Consider the following 24,884-nt stretch of genomic DNA (forward strand, 5'->3'; position numbering starts at 1 on the left):
CTCCTTCTTGCCAAATTTCTTCGTTCTCCTTCTCGTGCGTCTTCCCTTGCCTTTTCGATCGTTCTTTTCCCTGCGTTTTATCACTCGTTTGTTCTTTGTTATTGACGTGAGTTTCTCTTTCTGTAGCTCTAGTTTGTTTTTTTCGATTTTCTAGTTTCTGAAATCAAATTTTGAACTCGTTTTGAAGATAATGGATTATTCAACCTCAAATTGTCAGTTGAATCAGGGCGAAGTGGATTTTGAATTTGAATCTAACGAAGTTTGTGAGGTTTGATTTACATTCAGCTTATTACGATTACTCTGAATTTGATGCAGTTATTGGTTTATGATTGTCTAGCTGAATAATTCGTGAACATTGACTGTGAAATTAATGCGTGAATATAAATCTGTGGATTGAATCTAATGTATTAGTTTTGATTAATTATCTGTAATTTATAGCAGACGCTTGGGTGTAGATTAGAATTTTTTGGGTGTATTTTAGGGGAAGTGTGGGTGTATTTACAATTATGGCTTTTTTTTTAATTTAAGTTGAGTTGTTTTCATTCGGGTGTAGATCAAACATTATTGGGTGTATTTTTAGTTTTTGACATGGTGTATTCTGCAGCCTCTCTGTGTTGTTGATGATCAGTTTGTTCCCAAGGTTGAAATGACCTTTACCACCCTTGAAGATGCTAGAAAATTTTACAGGGACTACGCCAAGGCTGCAGGTTTTTCTACAAGAGTTCGGAGCACAAATAGGAAAGGAAACGAGATTAAGAATCAATTGATTACATGTACCAGAGAGGGAAAATAGAAATCTAAAATATCTCCGACCGAGAAGACAAATCCCACAGCCGGTTTAAACTATCCTGCAAGAATTTATATACACACATTGAAGGATGTTGGTGCTTGGATCATTTCAAAGGTTGTGCTGCATCATTCACACTCTTGTTGTCCAAGTAAAGCAGAGATGCTCAAACAGCACAGGAAACTAAGTATGTCCATTCGTCGTACAATAGAGAATAACGAGGAGGCTGGTATTAAACCAAGCAAAACTTACCAATCATTTGTTGCGGCAGTCGGGGGTCACTGCGAGTTAAATTTTATTGAAAAGGATGTGAGGAATTACATTACGAGAGAAGTGTGAAATGTTTCTGAACAAGAAGATGCAAAGGAATTCGGAAAATATTTGTTAAGAATGAAAAAGAAGAATCATAATTTCTTTTTTCATTTGACACCGCCTACAATACAAACAGGTAATAAACTGTCCATATTTATGATGCTAAATTAATGTTGTTTTATGAATCTGCCACAGAGGTGTATATTGGGTTTTTTGGGTGTATAAAATCATTTTTGGGGTGTACGTAATGATTTTTCATTCTGCACTATGGTAATTTATTTCAGGTATAATTTGGTTTGTGGTTCTTTTGTCGGGGTGAATCACCACGGTCAGTCAACACTTCTTGGATGCTCTTTGATGAAAAACGAAGAAATTGAATTATTCAAATGGTTATTTCAATGTTGGCTTCGTTGCATGGGAGGAAATGCTCCGAAAGGGTTTCTCACCGATCAATGCGCATCAATGAAAAGGGCTTTAGAGGCTTGTATGCCAACAACAATTCACCGTTGTTATATTTGGCACATCATGAAGAAGATTCCAAGAAAATTAAACGGGTACAAGGGACATGCAGAAATTGAACAAGAAATGAGCCAAGTTGTTTGGAACTCTCATAGTAAAGACTCATTTGATAGGAATTAGAATGATTTTCTGCTGAATTTTGGTCTTGTGGACAACAAGTGGCTGTCAGGTAATGTTGTTTAAAATCTGTAGCAGAGGTGTAAATTGCATCTTTTTCGGGTGTATTTATAGTCTGTTTTTGGGTGTATTCTGCAGATCTCTATGAAGACCGTCATATATGGGTTCCAATCTATCTGGATCACCACTTCTAGGCAGGGATGAGAAGCACACAAAGGAGCGAGAGCATACATTCATTTTTTAACAAGTTTATTACCCGGAACAGCTCGCTTATTCAATTTGTCAAACAATACGATAATTGACTCGGAAGCAGGGAGCAAGCAGAGAGAGAATCAGATGCTGCAGATTTTCATACGGTCATACCGTGTGCAACCAAATCCTCCATTGAAGCTCAGTTTCAAGATGTGTACACTCATCAAAAGTTTAGGAAAGTCCAAGCACAATTTAGAGGAAAGGCGAATTGCATCACTAAATTAACGAATTCCGCTCTAGGCTATTCAGTATACGAAGTTGGAGAATAAGTTTCCAGCTCAATATTCAACAAGTTTGTGGTTACTTACGACTTAGTAGCAGCCGAGGTAAAATGTCAATGCTTATTATTTGAGTCAAGAAGGATATTGTGCCGTCACGCACTAAGCTTGTTAAGCTTTGAACGAGTAAGCCAAGTGTCACCTAGATATATACTGGAACGATGGAGCAAGAAGGTAAAGAGGCGACACACACACATCAAGAGCAGCCACAAGGAGCCATTGTTGGAACCAAGAAGCAAGAGGTTTGACGAATTGGTTTTTCGTTTGCAAAATATTTGCAAATTTGCATCAGAATCGGAGGAGCTGACTGCAATTCTGCACCTTGCGTACGATAACATCATGGTTGAGATGGAATCATTGAAAGCCAAAAGGAAGGGGACATCTTCTTTATCTCACGAAGATGCCAACTTGGAATCCGTTAATGAGCTTCAAAGCCCTCAAAGGATTCGAACAAGAGGACGTCCAAAAAATAGGCTACGTTCAAAGTTGGACAAATAGATTGCAAATGCTTCAAAGAAGAAGAAAACGAAAGCTTTAAACGAGGTAAAAGTGATCTTCTTTACAGCATGTGTTCAATTTGTTACAAGACTATATAACAGTTACATTAATCAGTGTTAATATCATTAGAATCTATCTGACAATATGGACTCAATAACAATGAGGATGGCTTGGACAGTCTTATTGCATTACTTCCTCTAATGGCTTCAGCTTTGTCTTGATTCATTTCATGGAATAGAATCCGGGAAGCATATTTTACTCTAAAGTGGTCCACCTCATCCTACAGTTAATTAAAAAGAATATTCTGTTTAATCAACCATGTTAATTGAGTAAAATAATACAGAGTTATTTAGTTTTAAACACATTTACCTGGGTCCAATTGTCCCACTCATACTTCAACCTTTTAATGTTTTCAGGCTGAATTATCTCAAGTCACTTCATTACGTAAATAGCACAGTTATAGCTGAAAATCAAGAAAATAAATTACAAATTACATATAGGAAAGTTTAATTTTTAGAGTGAAAGATTTATACCTTGTCTTTTGGCCTGAGATGTTAAGGTATGGTGGTTCAATTTCTTTGTCCTTGTTCCTTGTCTTCAGAGGTGCCCCCCAGCATATACTTTAATTCGTAAAATTACATATCCCTTAAAATACAAAACAAATCAGTAATACATGAATAAATTTAATAAAGGAATACACCCAAAGGAGCACAAAACTTACACCTTATATTGAACAGAAATACACCCAACTATTAAAATACAGGACAAAGAACCAACTTACAATGAATGTATTTAGGGCTGTTCTCTCATCGGACGGAGATTTCTTGTGATATGGGTCAACTATATAAAATTTCCGCTTTCTTGTATCAGCCAACCATAACCACCAATGTTGTGAATGGCAAACAGGTGCAAAAATCTGAAATATGTTCAGATTGAACACTGTTTTAGTTTATTTGACACATAAGTAAAAAATGGTAATAAGAACTTTTAGAAATGAAAACTTACATAACGATGCGATGCTAATCTTTTAAGGTCCAAGAAGGGTATAAACATTGGGTAGTCTTACATCCTGAATGGCTTATTGGATTTAGGTTGTAAGAATACCCCTTGTGGATGATTTCCAATGGCCATGTTCTGCAAAAATTGTGAACCACAAAATGAATACAGAAAATACACCCAAACGAATGCAGAAAATACACCCAAATGAATACACAACTTACACCCAATTGAACACAGTAAATACACCCAAATGAACACATAAAATACACCCAATTTAAGACAAAAAATACACCCGAAGGAATGCAGAAAATACACCCAAATTTTGTTGAAGCAACCCTTACCACAATATCAGGAGGGAGACAGTATACTTCTTCTTGAAACCTTTTAATCTTTTGTTGGTTTAGAATGAGGCACATGGCAGAGACAATCTAGAAAAAGATACCGAAATCAATTTACATCAATCAGCATTGCAGTTAATTTTGGTGATAAAAACATTAATGTTATTGTAATATTACCTCAGCTTCTATATGCGTTTCAGCTGCGAGTGATGCAAGGTGGAGTTTTGACAAAATGTATCTATCTTGGGCTTGGAGTGTGCACACGGTGTCAAACTCATTAGTTAGACCATTTGCGTATGTCTTCACTCGTATGGCCCAGAGGTAGCATTTTTCTTTCATGTCAGAAGTATCTTCATTCGTCCTCGCAGGAGTTTCAAACTTCTCGAAATTCTCTCTACCACTCTCCTTTCGAATCTGTGGACTTTTTTCTTTTGTTGTCACCCCACCACTTGCAATTTTTTCTACCAGATCCCCTAATTGTTCTAGCAATTTTGGGGTTTCAGGAGTTTTTACCCTCTCTCCATCTTGTGTTGACACCCCCTCCTGCGTTGCTGCTTCTTCTTGGCTTGAATCAGTCAAGCCAAGGCTGAATGATGGCATCGGATCTGTTTTAGGAACATACGATGCTGTCCGTGCCATCATCATCAGCGCAGCTGCGTCTTATGGGGCTGGATTACTGCGTGATCATGTATAACGTATATTAAGAATAAGAATATACAAATGATAACGAATCATTGATTTTACTCTGATGAACTTACATTTTAGATGGAGCTGGTGGAAGCGCGGGTGTGCTTTCTTCAGGTTTTTGTGGTGGTTCTGGAGTGCTGCAGGGTTACATAAAATTAATCACGTTATAAAAAAACTAGTCAGGGATCAATCGTGAAAATATACACCCCAAAAAAGATCATATACACCCCAACAGGGACAATATACACCTAAACTATAACCAAATACACCCCAAGACTATTTCTTACCGTTTTGTAGTTCCTTCAATTTGTAGCACAGGGGTTGGTTCATTTTCTGTCACAGGTGTTTGTTCAATTTCCGGCACAGTGGTTGTTTGGGACAGTGGTAGACAAACTTGAATCAGAACTCTAAACAAAAAGAAAAATAAAAGCTTAACAAAGCCTCCGAAAATAAAAAGGTTATAAGGTTGAAATTTTCTTGAAAAACTCACATTGCAAGCGCTTCGGACTGTGTCTCTTCCCTCACAACCATCATGTTCTCTTCAGCTGGCTCACTGGCTGACTCTACAACTAGACTCACCCTAAAATACACCCTAAGAAAGTCAAAAATACACTCGAAGCATTCAAAAGAAAGACAGGCTTTGTTTTTTGAGAACTTACATACTTGCAGTTTTTGTTTTTTTTTTTCCTGCCTTTTTTTTTCTCGAATAAAACATTAAAGGGCTTTTTTTCTAAAAAAATATATACAGAATTAGAAGTAGAAGGTAATAAAAGAATAAAAGCAACGGTTATTTGAAAGAGAAATTACATGTTCTCTGCCGGTTTATTTACGCTACTTTGGTCTGTGTGTCCTTGAGAGAAAGGATCATCACTTCCTAAGTTTATGTCTGGTATTCTAAACATAATAGAGTACATGTTATTCACAAAAAATACCATACTGTTAAATCAGGATAACAAGATTTTATTAAATAAAGCTTCTTACGTTTCAGATGAGACATAGTGACCTTCCGTCGATCGCAGGTCAGCTTCCTTCTCCCTGCCAAACAAGAAACAATTATTAGCAAAGAAAACACCTTAAAATCTGAAATATACACCCCAACAAGACATACCCCTATGCAGCAGATTTTTCATTGTTTTCCCTTAAGAATTCATCTAATTCTTCAGTTCCAATTTCAGATCTGACAGTACATGCATAAAAGAACATGTTAGCAAATATAATTTTGATGATAGATGGTAATATAGCTTACAAAGTACTGTACCCATGATAGGATTGAGCTTGCTCAGGAGATGAATCCTCAACAATGACCTTTTTCTTTTTGGATTGTGTCCTGGGGGGAAAAAACAAGTATGAATCAAAAATACAAAATTAATTTGATCACAAAATACTATCCGAAGAAGTGCTTACTTTTGTGGTGTTCTCTGAGTCTTTTTCTTTGTTTTTTGCTTCTCTACTGGTGATGATTCTTCGCTTCTAAAAGTTAATAAGAGACGCTCTGTTAATACATGAAATCTTGATAATAAACCCAAAGGAAAGCAGTAATAATTTCAGAACATTACTCATCACTTGATTCAGATTCTGAATCAGAATCCTCCTGAATCTTCTTTCTTTTTTTGGACTCCATTATGGAAGGTAAACAATCATTATTTAAAAACATACTAAAAAGGATAAAATACACCCAAATGAATGCACACAATACACCCAAATAAATGCACAAAATACACCCAACTAGATAAACAAAATACATCCAAGTATGTTACTTACTTTTTGGCTTTTTGGGTGGGTTGTTTCCTTGTTGAATCCTCTGAGTCTTCTTCAGTCTCAGACTCAGAGGTAGAATGGACCTCACTTTCAGTTGTTTCAGTTTCAGATGATGATGATGAACTTGCCTTCTTTTTTTTTTTGTTTTTTTGTTTTTTTGGTTTTTTCTTTTTTCTTTATTTCTTTCATTTTCTCCTTTGTTTCGGCCATATTTACAATTTCCTTAAATATTAGAAATTTTAGTTAGCAGCAGTCAGGTAAATAAAATACACCCAAGATATTTTGTTCACTTACCATATGTTCCTCCATTTCTGCCCTCATTCTTTCAACCAACTGCTCTCTAGTCCAGTTGGCAATCCAGGGTTCTGGAGGTCTTTCTGCCCCCTTCTTGTCTTTATTTTTTGATAGATGAAAGTAAACTATCATCAGGGCAAACAGGCAGCCGTCAATTGCCTTTTTCTTTTTCAGATTGTAATCTGTTATGCCCTTGATGATAAAATTCAAAACATGTGCTCCCCAGTTCCGCTCAGTTATTGTGTCCATCTTGAAAATTGGTGCCAGGTGCACATGGGAGATTTTGTTTATTGTCGTTGGTAACAGGAACGCCATCTGTATATAGAGGATGAAAATCCTCTTGAACATGAGGCGATCCTGTTCATTATCAACACCAATAGCCATCATCTCATCTGTCAGATTTTTGAGGGTCTTCCCCTGGAATCTTCTAAAAATTTGTTTGTCGTCTTCAGAAAGATCCTTATAATTGACTTTCTAAGGCAGTAGATCTCCTACAAAAAGGGAAACAACATTGTATGAAAATCAGTTGAAATACACCTAAGCATCACTTGAAATACACCTGAATATGGCTCATATACACCTATGTTTGTAGCGAGTTACCTGACGCGTTGATGCCAAGCGCAGCCTCTATTGTTTTTTGTTTTACTTTAAACGAACCGTAGCCAGTTTCGAGTTTGTTTTCCCCTAATTTAAAGGACTTAGCCAACTTCTTTAATATTTGGTGATGCACCCTTAGCGGCGGGATGTGCACCAGGCCACCAAATCCCAAATCCCTAACAATTGCTTTCTTCTCCTCGCTCATATTTCTGAATTTCTCACTCAACAAATGGGTTGCACACTTAAGGTCTTTGGTTTGCTGTTAACAAAGCAAAATTAAAGTTAGATATATTTCTATTATGAAAAACTAATTTGATCTAAGACATATATTTGTTCTTACATTTTTTCCAGCTTGGTTTCTTCCTGCCATTTTTTCTGAAATGAAAAATACACCCATAGATATCAGTCAGATACACCCATAGATCAGTGACGAATGGATTTTCGACGGTTTAGAATTTCACAAATGAATTCTCGTTGCAAGTATAGCTTCTAAACCAATCACTAATCCTTTCATACAAAAAGTTATTTGTCACTAAAACAAACCCCTAAAATTTATAAACCGAAGTATTCAAACCTCGGGTCGTTCTCCCTAGGAATTGTAATGAAGTGTCTTGTTATCGGTTGTGAGTTATATTTGGGGTTTTGATATGAAGCATGAAAGATAAATGGTAAGAAAGTAAACTAATGGCTAAAAAGGTCTTGGCAAGGGTTGGTGGTCAAAGATCTCTATCCTAATCACTAACCACAATATGAGAATTGGCAAGGATTAATCTCATTAAATCATCCTCTAACTAGTAGTAAAGGAAAGTCAAATGAGCTATATCAATCCTAGTCCATAAGTCCTAACTCTCCACTAATTCAATTAGTGAGAACTAGAGTCAATGGATCCCAATCATCAATTACTTGGACATTAGTAACTCAAGAGTTCCTAAGTTACCTTCCCAAGCCAAGAACATAAAACTCTACTCTAAAATCCAACCAAGCATTTCATCAAACACTTGGAAGGCACAAAAGGAAAACATAGTAAATCAATAACAAGAATTAATTCTAACTACAATCAAATGTAAAGAATTAACAACAACAATCAAAAGGAACACAATTATTATGAATTACCTCTAATTGAATGGAAAGAAAATAGAAGGAGCAAGAGTAGATCTACAACAAAACATAAGAACAACATAAAGGAAATTACAACAAAAGAATAGAAGAAGAATGAATGTAACAATCAAGGAATTGAAAGGTAGAAGGAGATGAAAGCATGAATTAAAATCTAGATCTAAGGTTATTGAACTAAACCTAATCCTAATTCTAGAGAGAAGTGAGAGCTTCTCTCTCTAGAAACTAACTCTCACTATTAAACTAAGCTAAAACTAAACTAATGGTAACTAACTTCTAAAGTATGAAAAGTATGTTGATTCCCCTTCAATCCTTGGCTTAAATAGCATCAGAAATGAGTTGGATTGGGCCCACAAGGCTTTAGAATTCGCTGGCCACGTTTTGTTTTAAGTGAACCAGGTGGCAGCAACGGCGTGTGCGCGTACGCGTCATCATGCGCGGTTCAACCATAGCAAATCTTATATCGTTTCGAAGACCCGGATGTTAGCTTTCCAACCTAACTGGAACCGCATCATTTGGACCTCTGTAGCTCAAGTTATGGCCGATTAAGTGCGAAGAGGTCGGCTTGACAACTTTCCGGTTCTTCCATTTCTTCATGAGTTCTCCAACTTTTCATGCTTTCTTTCTTCATTCCCTTGATCCAATCTTTGCCTCCTAAACCTTAAATCACTTAATAAACACATCAAGGCATCTAATAGAATCAAGGTGAATTAAATTTAGCTATTTTGAGTCCTAAAAAGCATGTTTTCACATTCAAGCACAATTAAAGGAGAATATACAAAACCATGCTATTTCTTGAATAAATATGGGTAAAAGGTGATAAAATCCCCAAAAATCAATACAAGATAAATCCTACAAATGGGGTTTGTCAACCTCCCCACACTTAAACCAAGCATGTCCTCATGCTTAAACCAAGAATGAAGTAAGGGTATGGCATTTATTCAATGGAAACTAACTAAATGCAATCTACCTATATGCAACTATCTAAATGAATGCAAGTGCTTGGTCAAAATAAATCAATTCCCAAGAAACATATATGCACAAGGGCTAAGGACTAGCAAGTCTAATCCACAGTTGAATTGAGTTATTAAATATTTTTACAAGCTTGCATGAAAATTATGATCATAGGTGAAAACATGTAATTGAGCATCAAACCCTCACCGGTAGTGTTTGCACTCTATTCACTCAAGTGTTTAGGGTTAATTCACTCAATTCTCCTCTATTTCATGCTTTTCAAGATTTGTTTTTCTTCTAACAATCAACATTTATTTCATGCATGCATACAAGTATCATGAGGTCTTTTCATTAGTTGTAATGGGGCTAGGGTCAAGGTAGGATGCATATTTGGTCAAGTGAGCTTGAAATTTGAATCTTTGATAAGCTTAAACTTCCCACCTAACCTATGACATCCTATACAATTAAGTTCTAATCTAGCTACCCATTCTTCACTTTTTCACATACTCATGCATTTTCTTTTTCATTTCACAACACTTATGCATTGATTTTATTGGACCTTGCCTTGGGGCATTTTGTCCCCTTTTTATTATTTTTTTCTTCTTTTTTTTCTATTTTTTTTCCTTTTCCATATTATTTTTCTTTTCTTTTTCTCATTTTTTTTCTTTCTATATACAAGAGCATCAATGCATAAGGTTTTACATTTGATCAATACATGAGTATGTACCCAATTCCCAATATTTTCAATAACAATACAAAATACCCTTTTATTCACCCAATGTCCCAAGGTTCCCACACTTGAATGATACTCACACACACTAGCCTAAGCTAATCAAAGATCCAAATTAAGGGACAATTATTGTTTTTCGCTTTAAGGCTTGTAATGTGCTAAAATAAGAATAAGTGGGTTAAGCGTAGGCTCAAATTTGGCTAACAAAGGAAGATAGAAGGTAAGGCCATTTTGGTAAGTGAGCTAATGAAATGATGGCCTCAATCATATAAATGCATGAATACACAAAATAATGGACATAAAAAATCAAACAAATCAAGGATTACAATCATAGAAAGAGAATAATGCACACAAGAAGGAAAAATAAGTGGTTATAAGATGTAACCACACCGTTAGGCTCAAATCTCACAAGCTTGTGTTCTTAGCTTAAAACATGTTCCACAATATATATAATTCAAGTAAGTTCTATGAAAAGTTTTCACTCAAATCAATTGACATGCCCTATAGATAGAAATCTTGAAAAATTCTCATTATTTTGACTAAGCTTATTGTGTATACATATGCAAAAATAAGAAAATGCAAGTAAAAATCCTAAAATCCTAAAATGAAATGCAAAAGTGTTGGGATTAGAAATTTGTCACCCAAAATCGCCGACCGGTCGGACGACCTCCCCACACTTAAAAGTTTGCACCGTCCTCGGTGCACTCAAAGATGAGCAAGGGGGTACGGCGACTCTCCGGATTGCTATGTGTTCTTTCTTCCGCTTCCATGGTTGCTTGTGGTGCATTCGTTATGAAAAACAAAAATATAACACCATAAGATGATAAGATATAAAAGTAAGGAAGCATACATTGTTGGAATGAGGTAAATCACTAGAATGAGGTGAGTGAATTAGTGTGACATTAAGAAATATTAGGTGTGTGAATTCTAAATTGCGCGGTTTAGAATACACATTAGCATAAAAGCTATGTCACAAAAGAAGCATGCACTTCACTTATCCTAGTGTGCTTGAGATGCTTTAAGTAAGCTTGTAAGGTAAGACAAGCATTAGAGAAGCATGAAAGCATTCAAGTCAAACATATGGATGGATATAATCATGAACACAATGCATTAAGGTAAATGCACAACATCATCCATCAAGAGGTTGCCTAATCGAGGGAAAAGGATCCAAATCACATGGTGGCTAGCTACAACATGCAATTCAAAAGAGTTATAAGCTCGAAGACAATTCTCATCACTTGGTATTTTTTCAAAAGGTAAGCATGAAGAACTCAAAACCAAGTAACAAAATATAACCTCAACCATAGAATCCAACAAAGATTATCTAAAAACATTCATGCTAAAATAGCATTTAGGTAATAAGGGATATAGCAATGTATAGTAAACAAAGTCAATACTCCAACACTTATGATGAAAAGAGAGAAAATAAAATGAAAACTAAACTAAAACTAACTAATCAACTAACTAACTAACTAATTTGTTAACTAAAATAAATGGTTGTCAATGGTGTTTGGAAGTGTTGGATGAGGGGTAGGAGGAGGGAAGAAGAAAGGGGAAGTAAAGAAATAGAAAGAGGAGAAGAAAAGAAATGTGTTGAAGGAAGGTCATCGGCGCGTACGCACGCATGGCGCGCGCGCGCACGGATGGTGGTGCAATGGATGCGACGCGTATGCGTACATGGTGCGTCGGCATCGATGGCTTATTTCGAGAGTGACGCGTACGCGTCATGTGCGCGTACGCGCGAGTTGGTTTGTGCGAAAGGCACAGTGCTAGCGCAACTGAGGCACAACTCTCGGGTCAATGTATGGAGGAATGAAATTTTGCAATCCACGTGTACGCGTACATGGCGCACGCGCGTGGATGGTCGAAAACACTTGATGCACGCGTACGCGCACGGTGCGCATACGCGTGGATGGTGCTCTGTTTTTCAAAATTTTTTTTCTATGTTTTTGCACCAATCCAAGCATTCTAAACCTCCAAACAGCTACCAAAACACCCTAAAACCTTATTTAACATACTAAACTACCAATTAAACTCAACTATCTAAACAAAACATGAAATTAAACTAATTCTATCAATATGTACAAAAGAGAAAATGAAAGGATTTTACCATGGTGGGTTGTCTCCCACCTAGCACTTTTGTTTATTGTCCTTAAGTTGGACTTATGGGGAGCTCCTCATCAAGGTGGCTTGTGCTTGTATTCATCTTGGAACTCCCACCAATGCTTGGTTCTCCATTGTGCCCCAAGTAGATTCTTCATGGATTGAGCCAAGTCTTGATGGAGTTCTTCACAAGCTTGGGGCTCCCAAAGTTGATCCTCTTCTTGTAATCCGGGATCCCACACTTTGTTTCCACACCCGTCTTGAGGTTGATCATCATTATTAGTCCAACCGGGTGGCGAGTGAGGTGAATTCTCTATATAGTGGCCAACAATCCTCCTGGACCCATCTATTTGAGCACTACTCCCACCTTTGTATTCAACTCTTGAAGTATCAACCAAAATGAGCCTTGATTTGCAACGCCAACCACGAAACATCTTTCGCTTACGCTTCATCCCACAAAGCATCCTAAGTTGACCATCCGTTTCAAGCAAGCCATACTCAAGTGGAACAATAAAGCTAATAGAAATGAATTTTACCCACTCAAGTGAAGGGGTAGATGACAACCTAGGCAAAGATGCTTCCAAAGATCTTGACAAAGCATAACCAACCCTCGTTCTTCTATTTCTAGGGACTTCCACCTCTTCACAAGATCTCTTAATCTCAATCTTTTGTTCAACAATTTTATCTAAACCTTTTCCTTTACTCAAATCATAATAGGGAGGGTGAGAAAAATTTACCTCCTCAACGCTTTCAAATCCAACCGGAGAAGGTTCTTCATGCTTAAAGGATTCTTCACCACTAAGACTTGATGCTTGATCTTCATCACCAAGGGAACTCAATTCTTTCTCTATCCCATTCAAGTCTTCATATGGGATATGCCTTGGAAGGTGTGCACTTTCCTCCCTAGCATCAATTTCAATTATCTTGGAGGGGTTTTCTTCAACTCTATGTTCCCATGGAAGCTCCGCATCTCCTAAGTCTTCAACCAATTCTTCCTCTTCTTCAACAATTATAGCTTCCTCCAATTGTTCCAATACAAAGCAACTTCCCTTGTTCTCCACCAATCTCTCCTTCATGTTATGCTCTTCATTTGTTTCTCCACATGTAGCCATGGGAGTCCCTTGAGTGTTCAAGCATTGGGATGCTAACCGGTTTACCACCTCATCCAAGGCGGTCATGAATTGTTGCACATCCCTTGTCATCTCCTCTTGTCCTTGAAGAAGAACACCGAGGGTTTCATCCATTGAGGATTGGGGTGGATAAGAGGGTTCATTGTCTTGGAGAAAGGGTTCATTATAGGAAGGTGGTTCTTCTTGGTAAGGTGGTGGTGTGTATTGAGGTGGTTCTTGGGAGTAGTAATCTTGGAATTGTGGTTCCATGTATGGCTCATATGGTTCAAAAGGAGGTTGGTATGGTGGGTAAGGATCATGGTCATATGGAGGTGTTTGTTGAAAATAGCTTGTGAGTGTGGTTGAGGGTCATGTTGAGGATATGACTCATAGGCATATAGTGGTGGTTCTTGGAAATCACAAGGAGATCCACCATAGCCATTTGATTGATATGCATCAAAGAATGGCTCTTCCTCATAGTGCATTGGTGGGGGTTGTTGCCATGATGATTGATCATAACCATATGGCTCTTCCCACCTTTGATTGTCCCATCCTTGATACACATCTCTATTATAGACCTCATCACCTACAACATAGTTGTAATCACACTCATAGCCAAAATGAGAATTCATGATAGCAAGGAAAAAATGAAAACAAAATCAAATAAGAAGCAAGAAAATTAAATCCTAAAACTAGCAAGAGCTAACAAAAGCAAACATATTCACACTATTTACATATATACAATAACCAATAACATAACACCATTGCAATTCCCCGGCAACGGCGCCATTTTGACGAATGGATTTTTGACGGTTTAGAATTTCACAAATGAATTCTCGTTGCAAGTATAGCTTCTAAACCAATCACTAATCCTTTCATACAAAAAGTTGTTTGTCACTAAAACAAACCCCTAAAATTTATAAACCGAAGTATTCAAACCTCGGGTCGTTCTCCCTAGGAATTGTAATGAAGTGTCTTGTTATCGGTTGTGAGTTATATTTGGGGTTTTGATATGAAGCATGAAAGATAAATGGTAAGAAAGTAAACTAATGGCTAAAAAGGTCTTGGCAAGGGTTGGTGGTCAAAGATCTCTATCCTAATCACTAACCACAATATGAGAATTGGCAAGGATTAATCTCATTAAATCATCCTCTAACTAGTAGTAAAGGAAAGTCAAATGAGCTATATCAATCCTAGTCCATAAGTCCTAACTCTCCACTAATTCAATTAGTGAGAACTAGAGTCAATGGATCCCAATCATCAATTACTTGGACATTAGTAACTCAAGAGTTCCTAAGTTACCTTCCCAAGCCAAGAACATAAAACTCTACTCTAAAATCCAACCAAGCATTTCATCAAACACTTGGAAGGCACAAAAGGAAAACATAGTAAATCAATAACAAGAATTAATTCTAACTACAATCAAATGTAAAGAATTAACAACAACAATCAAAAGGAACACAATTATTATGAATTACCTCTAATTGAATGGAAAGAAAATAGAAGGAGCAAGAGTAGATCTACAACAAAACATAAGAACAACATAAAGGAAATTACAACAAAAGAATAGAAGAAGAATGAATGTAACAATCAAGGAATTGAAAGGTAGAAGGAGATGAAAGCATGAATTAAAATCTAGATCTAAGGTTATTGAACTAAACCTAATCCTAATTCTAGAGAGAAGTGAGAGCTTCTCTCTCTAGAACTAACTCTCACTATTAAACTAAGCTAAAACTAAACTAATGGTAACTAACTTCTAAAGTATGAAAAGTATGTTGATTCCCCTTCAATCCTTGGCTTAAATAGCATCAGAAATGAGTTGGATTGGGCCCACAAGGCTTTAGAATTCGCTGGCCACGTTTTGTTTTAAGTGAACCAGGTGGCAGCAACGGTGTGTGCGCGTACTATGCGCGTACGCGTCACCATGCACGGTTCAACCATAGCAAATCTTATATCGTTTCGAAGCCCCGGATGTTAGCTTTCCAACCCAATTGGAACCGCATCATTTGGACCTCTGTAGCTCAAGTTATGGCCGATTAAGTGCGAAGAGGTCGGCTTGACAGCTTTCCGGTTCTTCCATTTCTTCATGAGTTCTCCAACTTTTCATGCTTTCTTTCTTCATTCCCTTGATCCAATCTTTGCCTCCTAAACCTTAAATCACTTAATAAACACATCAAGGCATCTAATAGAATCAAGGTGAATTAAATTTAGCTATTTTGAGTCCTAAAAAGCATGTTTTCACATTCAAGCACAATTAAAGGAGAATATACAAAACCATGCTATTTCTTGAATAAATATGGGTAAAAGGTGATAAAATCCCCAAAAATCAATACAAGATAAACCCTACAAATGGGGTTTGTCAATCAGCCACATACACATATACGGTTTCTCATAAGTATTTAATTAGATCAGTTCAAAATGATGTTTCAATTCACTCAAACATGCATAAATATACAAGGTCAAGCAACATTACAAGGTCAAGCAATATACACCCAAGGACAAGCAATATTAGAATAGTTACAACGGTTGATTATATTACAGTATATCAGTTTAGAAATATACACCCAACAAATTATGCCATATACACCCAACAAATTACTCCATATACACCACCAAATTACGCAATATACTCCCAAAAATCAGTTACGAGAAGAACTAGACAAGAAGAACAGTAAAACCTAGAACCAAGAAGAATAGTAAAACCTAGAACAAGAAGAATATTAAAAATAGTAAAATGAGAGCTAGAACAAGAAGAACAGTAAAACCTATAAGAACGTAGAAGAACAGTAAAACCTAGTTCTTCAATTTTGAAATGTGGAAAATCTACAAGATGAGTAAAATAGTAACGTACCTTGAGTAATATATCTTCGTTTTTTATGGAGATTGTTGATGGAGAGTTCTATCTTGTGTTGATAGTTTCTGCTAATCTTCGCGACGAGTTCTATCTCTTCAGTTTGGAATATTGCTCGAAAATTGACGGTTTGTGTTTTCTTCGAATGAGAAGTTGAAGAGTGCGCCATAACGAGCGCTTTTTGCAAAGCGTAACCGTTGAGTGACGCGCGTGTAAATGACGCCCATTTAAAGGGAGTGAGTGCGCGTGGATAGAAGTCTGGGCTAGGCAACTTGTAAGGCTTGTAAGCCTTATTTGCTTGTATGTGTAGCAGGCCCGATATAATGGTACGAGATATTAGATTTGAGACTAAAAAAATTGTGATTCAGTATTATATTTAGTGGCTAGAGACTAGAACTAAAATTTTAATTTTGAGATACAAAATTTCAGTCTTTCAATACTTCTAAAAAGTTAGAACACAGGAGACTGAAATTTTTGAAGACAAGGACTAAAATTTTAATAACTTTTTTTTAAATGTTATTAAAAATTTTATATTCTAAATTTATCCTTCACACTGCCAATACTTTTATAGTCCTCACCTCTCACCCCAACCCCACCCCACCTCTCACTACACCTCTACAGTCATCAAATTCCACCCCACCAATAATAATAATATTACCAAAAACAACAACAATCTCAAAACATAGTCAAAATTAGATTCGACAATATCATAACACAAGAGAATTTTAAAATCAAAATATAAAAGAGAAGAATAGAGATAACGTGGTAAACACTCCAGGAAACAGAGGCGACACGACAGACCCGAACACGGCGGCACAAACAGAGGCGGCACGAATAGAGGCGGCACGGCATAGAATTGGCACTCGAACATGATGACACTCGGTAGCACAATATCGTTGTTGGACTAAAATTTGAACACAACGGCAGACATGGCACGGAATTGGCACTCGAACATGACGACACTCGGCAGCACAATATCGTCGCTGGACTAAAATTTGAACACGACAGTAGACACAATGTTGTTGTTAGGTGCTGCCAGAAAAAGAGAATGACAGAGATGTGTGTGTGTGTGTGTGTGTGTGTGTGTGAGAGAGAGAAAGAGAGAGAGAGAGAAAGAGAGAGAGAGAGAGAGAGAGAGAGAAAATCAGGAAAATAAAAGGTGGCTGAATGAGAGTATTTTAGTAATTTTATTTATTTAAAATTTTATTTTTATCTTAAATCAATCAAGACACTAAGACATAATTAAGTTTTATATATTTTACATTGAATATAATATACTGACTTAATTTAGTCTATATCTCTTTGTTTCTATCTCTCAGTTTCTATCTCCTAATCTCTGTCTTTCTTTTAAACACTACCTTAATATTTATTTTTAAGAAATATTAGAAGTTAATATTTTATTAATATTCGTTAATATTTTTATACTATTAGAATTTAAAATTTAATATTTAAATTTTAAAATAACAAAAATTAATAAAATATAGTAAATTTTATTAATCATATAACGTTTTTTTTCCCTTACAATATAGTATGCACATAGCAACATGCAGCCGAAATGGTGACGATTGACGATTCACGAACACCGATTAACAAAGAAAAAGTATGATAAACAACTCTTATTAAGCCAATTTTAAACAATTACAATTAATAATTATTAATTTTGTATTTTTTTAAAAATAAAATTTAATAATCACTAATTAATCACAATTAATTAATATGGAGTACATTTAAAAAATTAGTGTTAAATCAAAAATAATATTTTATAATCATAAATTTTTCCAGTTTAGTATAACACTATCATCGTCATTATATAATAAACGTACTGAATATGTTATTTTATCTTTATTCAAAGTAAAATGCAAATAGAAGAGTTTGAAGTCTATAATATTCTTGAACCATAAGAAAAGAGACCTGAAAAAATAAGAATGTATATAACTGTAATAGTAGTATGTCAGTTTTACACTAAACTTTATATTAAAAGGCTAATAAAAATTTATTGACAACTTAGTATTTTACTAACCTCATTAGAAAAGCAATTGGCATATAATGTTGTGCTCCCTGTTACACATTTCATTTCAAGTTTGAAAGTAGAGTTATAGATAAATTAGTTATATTTACAGCAAATATTTGTACAAAAGTGTAATCATAACATGTTATTAAAATCAAAATACTATTTTTCTTACCTAAATATTATTAAAAACTTCTTTAAACATGACATTTATTATTGATGACTTTGGATTGCCATCTTTGTCCAGAATTAGAACCTTGAGGCCATTCTTAACTCTTGACAAAGCAACGTAAAGTTGTCTATGGGTGAATACTGATTTTGACAAGTAAAGCCCTACATGTGATAATGATTGACCCTGACTCTTGTTGATGGTCATTGCGAAGTACACTGTTAATGGAAATTATCTCCGTTGGAACTTAAATGGCAATCCTAAACCTGAAGGGATCAAGTTCATTCTTGAAATGTACACTTTGTCGCCAATATTTCTACCGGTCATTACCGTCGCTCCAATTACGTTGTTGCCAAGTTCGTTAAATGTTAACCTTGTCTCATTGCATAAACTTGAAGTATCGTCTATGTTTCGCAGTAGCATTACATCCTCCTGGCTTCAAAGTAAACTTATAGTTGGGTAGTCCCGAACATTTAATGTCATTTATGAACTCTAATATGAACCACTCTTGTTGTATATCTTCATTTCCATCAGCTTCACATATTGTGTCAGAACTTAAATACTCATTTTCCATCTCTGAAAAGATTGTCAAGACGAAATCGTTTACCTTCTCGACACTCTCAAACGTGGGTGCAAGAATTTCTCTACTTTGAAAATATCTATAATCTGACATATTTTGCAACAAATTTGAATATGCAAAGTTTACCAAATGAGAGAGAGGGTCATCAGTAGTTATAATCAGTAGATTATCTAGAATTTCAATTTCTGACTCATCAGCAATAGCAGAACCAATATTTTCATTTCCAACATCGAATATTCAATTAGAAAATCACTTCATTTCACCATCATGTTGACCCAAATAAGACATTAGAAATCTCATGTTCGTATACAACTTAATAACCTTACAGAACAATCACAGATGGGATGAGTTAATAGCTAATGATAATATATCATGTCTACTCCCTTTCGGAATCACCAGAAGTATCTTTTTGAAATCACCTCCTAGAACTACAACCTTACCACTAAATGGTTGATGTATCTTATGCTGATTAGTAATTGACATAAGATCCCTGAGCGTCCGATCAAGTGCTTCAAAACATATTTTATTGAGCATTGGAACTTTACCCCAAATTATTAAACTACTTTGGATGAGCAGCTTAGCCTTCAAACTGCCATTCTTGATGTTGTAAGTATATTTATCAGTAATTATAATGGGTATTGAAAATCTAGAATGAACCATTCTGCCACCAGGTATGAGTAAAGATGCAATTCTATTGGATGCGACATTTAAAACAATCTTTTCTCTAGACCAAATAGCAGAAGAAAGTTCATTCCAAATAAATGTCTTACCATACCCACCATGCTCATAAATGAAGTAAAAACCACCATAGTCTGTAATAACAGCATTGAATATCTCATCGAATATTAACCTTTGCTCATTAGTCATCTTTTGTTCCGTATATAACTTTATATGAGTCAACTAATTTGTGTCATATGCTAACTCCTCCTCTATTAGCTTATTTTGAAAAAAGCGAACATCAGACAGCTCATGATATGGTATTGATTGATAGTCTCTTAAAAATCTCGCATTGCTATTGAGTATCTTCTCAATCTCAATAAGACAGAGATTTTTTAATTCGTCATCAGTCATGTCCTAGCAAAAGCACATGATGATTTTATGAATATTTAATAAGTAATTCTAAAATAAAATTTATTAATACTATTAATAAAAGTAAAAGTAAAAGTAATAAGAGAATACAATCTTGATATAAAAAAAGACATAGTAAAATACCTTGATTTTTCAATGCTTTTCTTCTCTTATATAGTATCCCGTCAGCTAATAATGTCCAAGTTACATTCTAAACACGATCTGGTTTGCTAACATTATTAGATATCAGTAGCATCACAAATAGTTTTCTCAATTGATGACTAAATGCAAGTTCATACCTCATTAGCTGCAATGAATTTTCTATCGTCACACAGTTGTCCCATGGAATAGCAAACATCTTGAAACCTAGAATATGTAATCCCATTAACTGTCCTAATAGACTCGTATGTTGTGTAACTTCCCTGAAAAGTTAACAAAATTCTCATATAGTAGATATCACCTGTACCATTAACTGTCCTAATATACGATATATCTGGTTGGTCTTCAACCTTTAAGTTTTTTAGATTGTTAACTCTGCCAATCTCTTGCCAACTCAAGTTACATGTCATTGTGATGAAGAGGTCTGGATATTTATATTTCTTAAAAATTGCCATAGCACCTTGACAATTATTAAACATGTATCTCATGCCCCCAATGAAAGACCCGAGTAGCATCTTGAATTCCCTTGTATATATTACTCCTCACCTTAACTTGGTTGTTTCGATAGTAGGTCAGCCTTTATGCTTCAATCATGGAAAAACAATCAACTAAGAACTGTTGAAATAGTCTTCCACCATTGACAATGGTTGCATACTCGACTTTCTTTCTTGTATTTTTTGGTTTGCTCCAGATATTAAATCTTGTAAGAGCTGAGGTAGACATTGCAAAAATGACAATTGTACCTTCCCTCGCATACAACATATTGAGAACTCAATATTGGATCTTGTTTTGGACTCTGTCTCTCTTCATACCACATCATAGCATCGCATTGTCGACAAAAAAAATTTGAGTCACCGATGTCTATCACATCTAATAATCACTAAGATAGTAAATTCTGTTTCAGTTATATCTACAACAAATACTTTATATAAAAAATACTTTTTTTTTCACCATGTGAAGTATAAAAATAATACCTATAAAAAATTATCGATAGCTGTAATCTATGGATTAAAAAGATGAGATCATATAATACAATTTTATTGTACCAAGATCAAGGTTTAAGTTTTATATACACAGTAATCAAATAATAAGAATTACAATAAATCAATATTTAAATACAAAAATATAATATATAATCATATCTTTGTAAGAATTTTAAAAAATTGTACACTAATTAAATAATTATTAATTATTATCGTTATTAGCTTAGGAATAAATTTGAATTGATTCGTGTTGACTCATACAATAATTACATGAACTTATTAGTTTAGGAATAAATTTGAATTAAAATAAATTTAAATTAGTTTTTTCAAAAATTTTAATTTATGAGCAAATAAGTTAAGATTAAAAAATAATAACCTAAGCAAATAATAATAATTTATAATTTAAAAGAGTAATCTGCAAATAACTTAAAATTTAAAAAGTAACAACCTAAACAAATAACTTAAAATTTAAAAAATAACTACCTAAGTAAAATAACTTTAAATTTAAAAAACAACCACCTTAAACAAAACAACTTAAAATTTAAAAAATAACAACTTAAGCAAATAACTTAAATTAAAAAAGTAACATACAACCTAAGCAAATAATAATCTATAATTCATAAATAAAATTTTAAAAATTCAAAAGATTAATATGCAAATAACTTAAAATTAAAAAATAACAACCTAAACAAATAACTTAAAATTTTAAAAAATAATAACTTAAGCAAATAATTATTTATAATTTTTAAAAATTTCTAATGACAACACTTAAGCAAATAATTAGTTCAACAATATTAAAAACTAAATACCTAACAACTTATGAAAGCATAATTTAAAATTTAAAAAGTAACAACCTAAATAAATAATAATTTATAATTTATAAATAAAATTCTAAAAATTTATAGTGATGACATCTAAACAAATAAATTTTCAAACTCAACGTATGAGCGTCACGTCAGCATAAGAGCTCCCCATTTGTATTACTATAAAGATAAAGATAAATAAAATTCAAAAAATTTTTAGTGACGATACCTAAGCAAATAAATTTTCAAACTCAATATATGAGCGCCACGTCAGTATAAGAGCCCCCCATTTATATTACTACTAATGTTAAACCTGTGCGATGCACGAGCTTATATTTTAATTTGACATGATAAATTAAAAATAGTATTTTATAACGATAAATTTTTTAACTTTAGTATAATACTATCATCGTCATTATATAATAAGTGTATTGAATATGTTATTTTATATTTATTTAAAATAAAATGCGAATAGAACAGTTTGAAATCTATAATATTCTTGAATCATAAGAAAAGAGACCTGAAAAGATAAGAATATATATAACTACTGTGTGTGTTTGGATTCACATTGGTCAAATTGGAGTTTGAATGAAAATGATTTTGTAGAATTGATTTTGGCTAGAAGTGAGTTTGTGCCAACATGATTTATGTTTGGCAATTTTTACTAAAATTGATTTTGATAAAATAAATATTGTTTGGATAATATTAGATAAAATCACTTCTAGATAAATAATTAATTAATTATTAAAAAATATAATATTAAATTATAATATTATTTATATTTAATTTTTTTATATTTTTTTAGTATTTTTCATATAGTATTTTTTTATAGTACTCTATTTTAGTATATTATAATTTTTTATTATTATAATAAAAATTAATATTTATTTATGAAATTAAAAATAACATATAAAAATTGCCAACTTTTTAAGTATTTTTTTACAGTAAAAATTAATATTTATTTATTAAATTAAAAATAATATATAAAATAACATATTTTAGTACTCTTTTTAAGTACTTTTAATAATCTTATTTTTATTATTATTTTAAGTTCTAATTTTTTGCTAGTTATGTTTTTATTATTATTTATAATTAATTTTTTACTTAATTTATCATTTTTAATAGGAACAATAATACATATTATAAAAAATTAAAATAGTAAATGGTGCACAAAAATTAGAATAATTATTTTAACACTCTCAGTATTTTTTATTTAGAAAAAATTATGGAAAAAACTAATAATAACTAGCAACAAACTAAACGTACGTTGAGTAAACGCAGAAGTTATAATTTCTTGCTTCTAGTGAACGAGCTTTTGGGATGCAAAATCACGTTGGCGTTTAAGGAAGAAAAGTTACCAAACATCAAAGAACAGCGTTCAAAGCACTTAAACACACTTTTATCCTCTCCAACGTGTTTCACAAACACACCCTGTATTGGTAGCATATCAATTTTACATTAAACTTTATATAAAAAAACTAACAAAAGTTTATCCACAATATGATATTTTACTAACATCATTAGATAAAAAAAATTGCCATGTGATGTTATGCTCTATGTTACACATTTCATTTCAAGTTTGAAAGTATAGTTATAGATAAATTAGTTAAATTTACGACAAATATTCGTACAAAAGTATAAATCATAACATGTTACTAAAATGAAAATACTAATTTTTTTACCTAAATATTATTAAAAAGTTCTTTAAACACGACATTTGTTGTTGATGACTTTGGATTACTATCTTAGCCTAAAATTAGAATGTTCAAGTCATGCGACTCTTAACTCTTGACAAAACAACATAAAGTTGTCCATAGGTGAATATTGATTTTGGCAAGCAAAGTCCTATATGTAATAATGATTTACCACATAATGAAATACCTTGGTTTTTTAATATATTTCTCCTCTTATATAGTATCCTGTTAGCTAATAATGGCCAAGTTGCATTCTAAATACAATTTGATTTGCTAACATTATTAGATATCAATAACATCACAAATAGTTTTCTCAATTGATGACCAAACCTCATTAATAGCTGTAATAAATTTCTATCGTTATACAGTAGTCCCAATGAATTAAAAGTATTTTAGAAGTTAGGATATGTAATTCTATTAACTGTCCTAATAAACTCATATGTTGTGCAACCTTTCTAAACCGTTAACAAAATTCTCATATAATAGATATCACTTGTACCCGATGAAACATAGTTTAACCTCACAATAGAATACCCTCTCTTGCATGAATGTCATTCCCTTTTTTCTCTATCATAAACAAATTGATTTAGAAACTCAACATACGTTAAAGTTTGACTTGCTTTAAATTTTTTGTTGGCCTCCATCCATGCTAAGAGTATCATACCTTTTCCTTTCTCTTATTCCATGATTTTCTCAAGATTGTCATTGTCTTTAAAGATGATATTTTGCTTTCCAGACAAATGAAAGGTTAATCTCATCACTGAAGGCCATCTCTGATGAATATCATAAGTCAAAGTTCTCCACACAACCTCACGTGTAGATAAATACGCACAATTATAAAATTGTTTGATCTCATAATAATCTGAGCATCCTCTCTGTTAGAATATAATTAGGATCAATTAGTATTATTTAGTATATCTGAATATTTAGTATAGGAGATTACGTCTTTATTATTACGATTCTCTTAGTACCTATAAATAGCCTTTTATATTGTATCATTCCAGACAACTTGAGTAGACAACTTGAATACTCACAAATATTTTTCCTATTGCTCCCTCTCCCCTTTCTAACATGGTATTAGAGCCATGGTATCCTTCTTGAAGAGGATAGGTTGTTTTTCT

At 33.7% G+C, this 24,884-nt stretch overlaps 1 pseudogene; it reads right to left on the reverse strand.

The window, feature by feature from the left end:
• Nucleotides 1–18,482: 18,482 nt before the first annotated feature.
• LOC107647578 (uncharacterized) lies at nucleotides 18,483–19,923 on the reverse strand (annotated as a pseudogene).
• Between the last annotated feature and the right edge of the window lie 4,961 nt (nucleotides 19,924–24,884).

The sequence above is a fragment of the Arachis ipaensis genome, chromosome B6, assembly GCF_059453495.1.
Source record: "Arachis ipaensis isolate K30076 ecotype BB chromosome B6, ASM5945349v1, whole genome shotgun sequence".
Taxonomy (NCBI): Eukaryota; Viridiplantae; Streptophyta; class Magnoliopsida; order Fabales; family Fabaceae; genus Arachis; species Arachis ipaensis.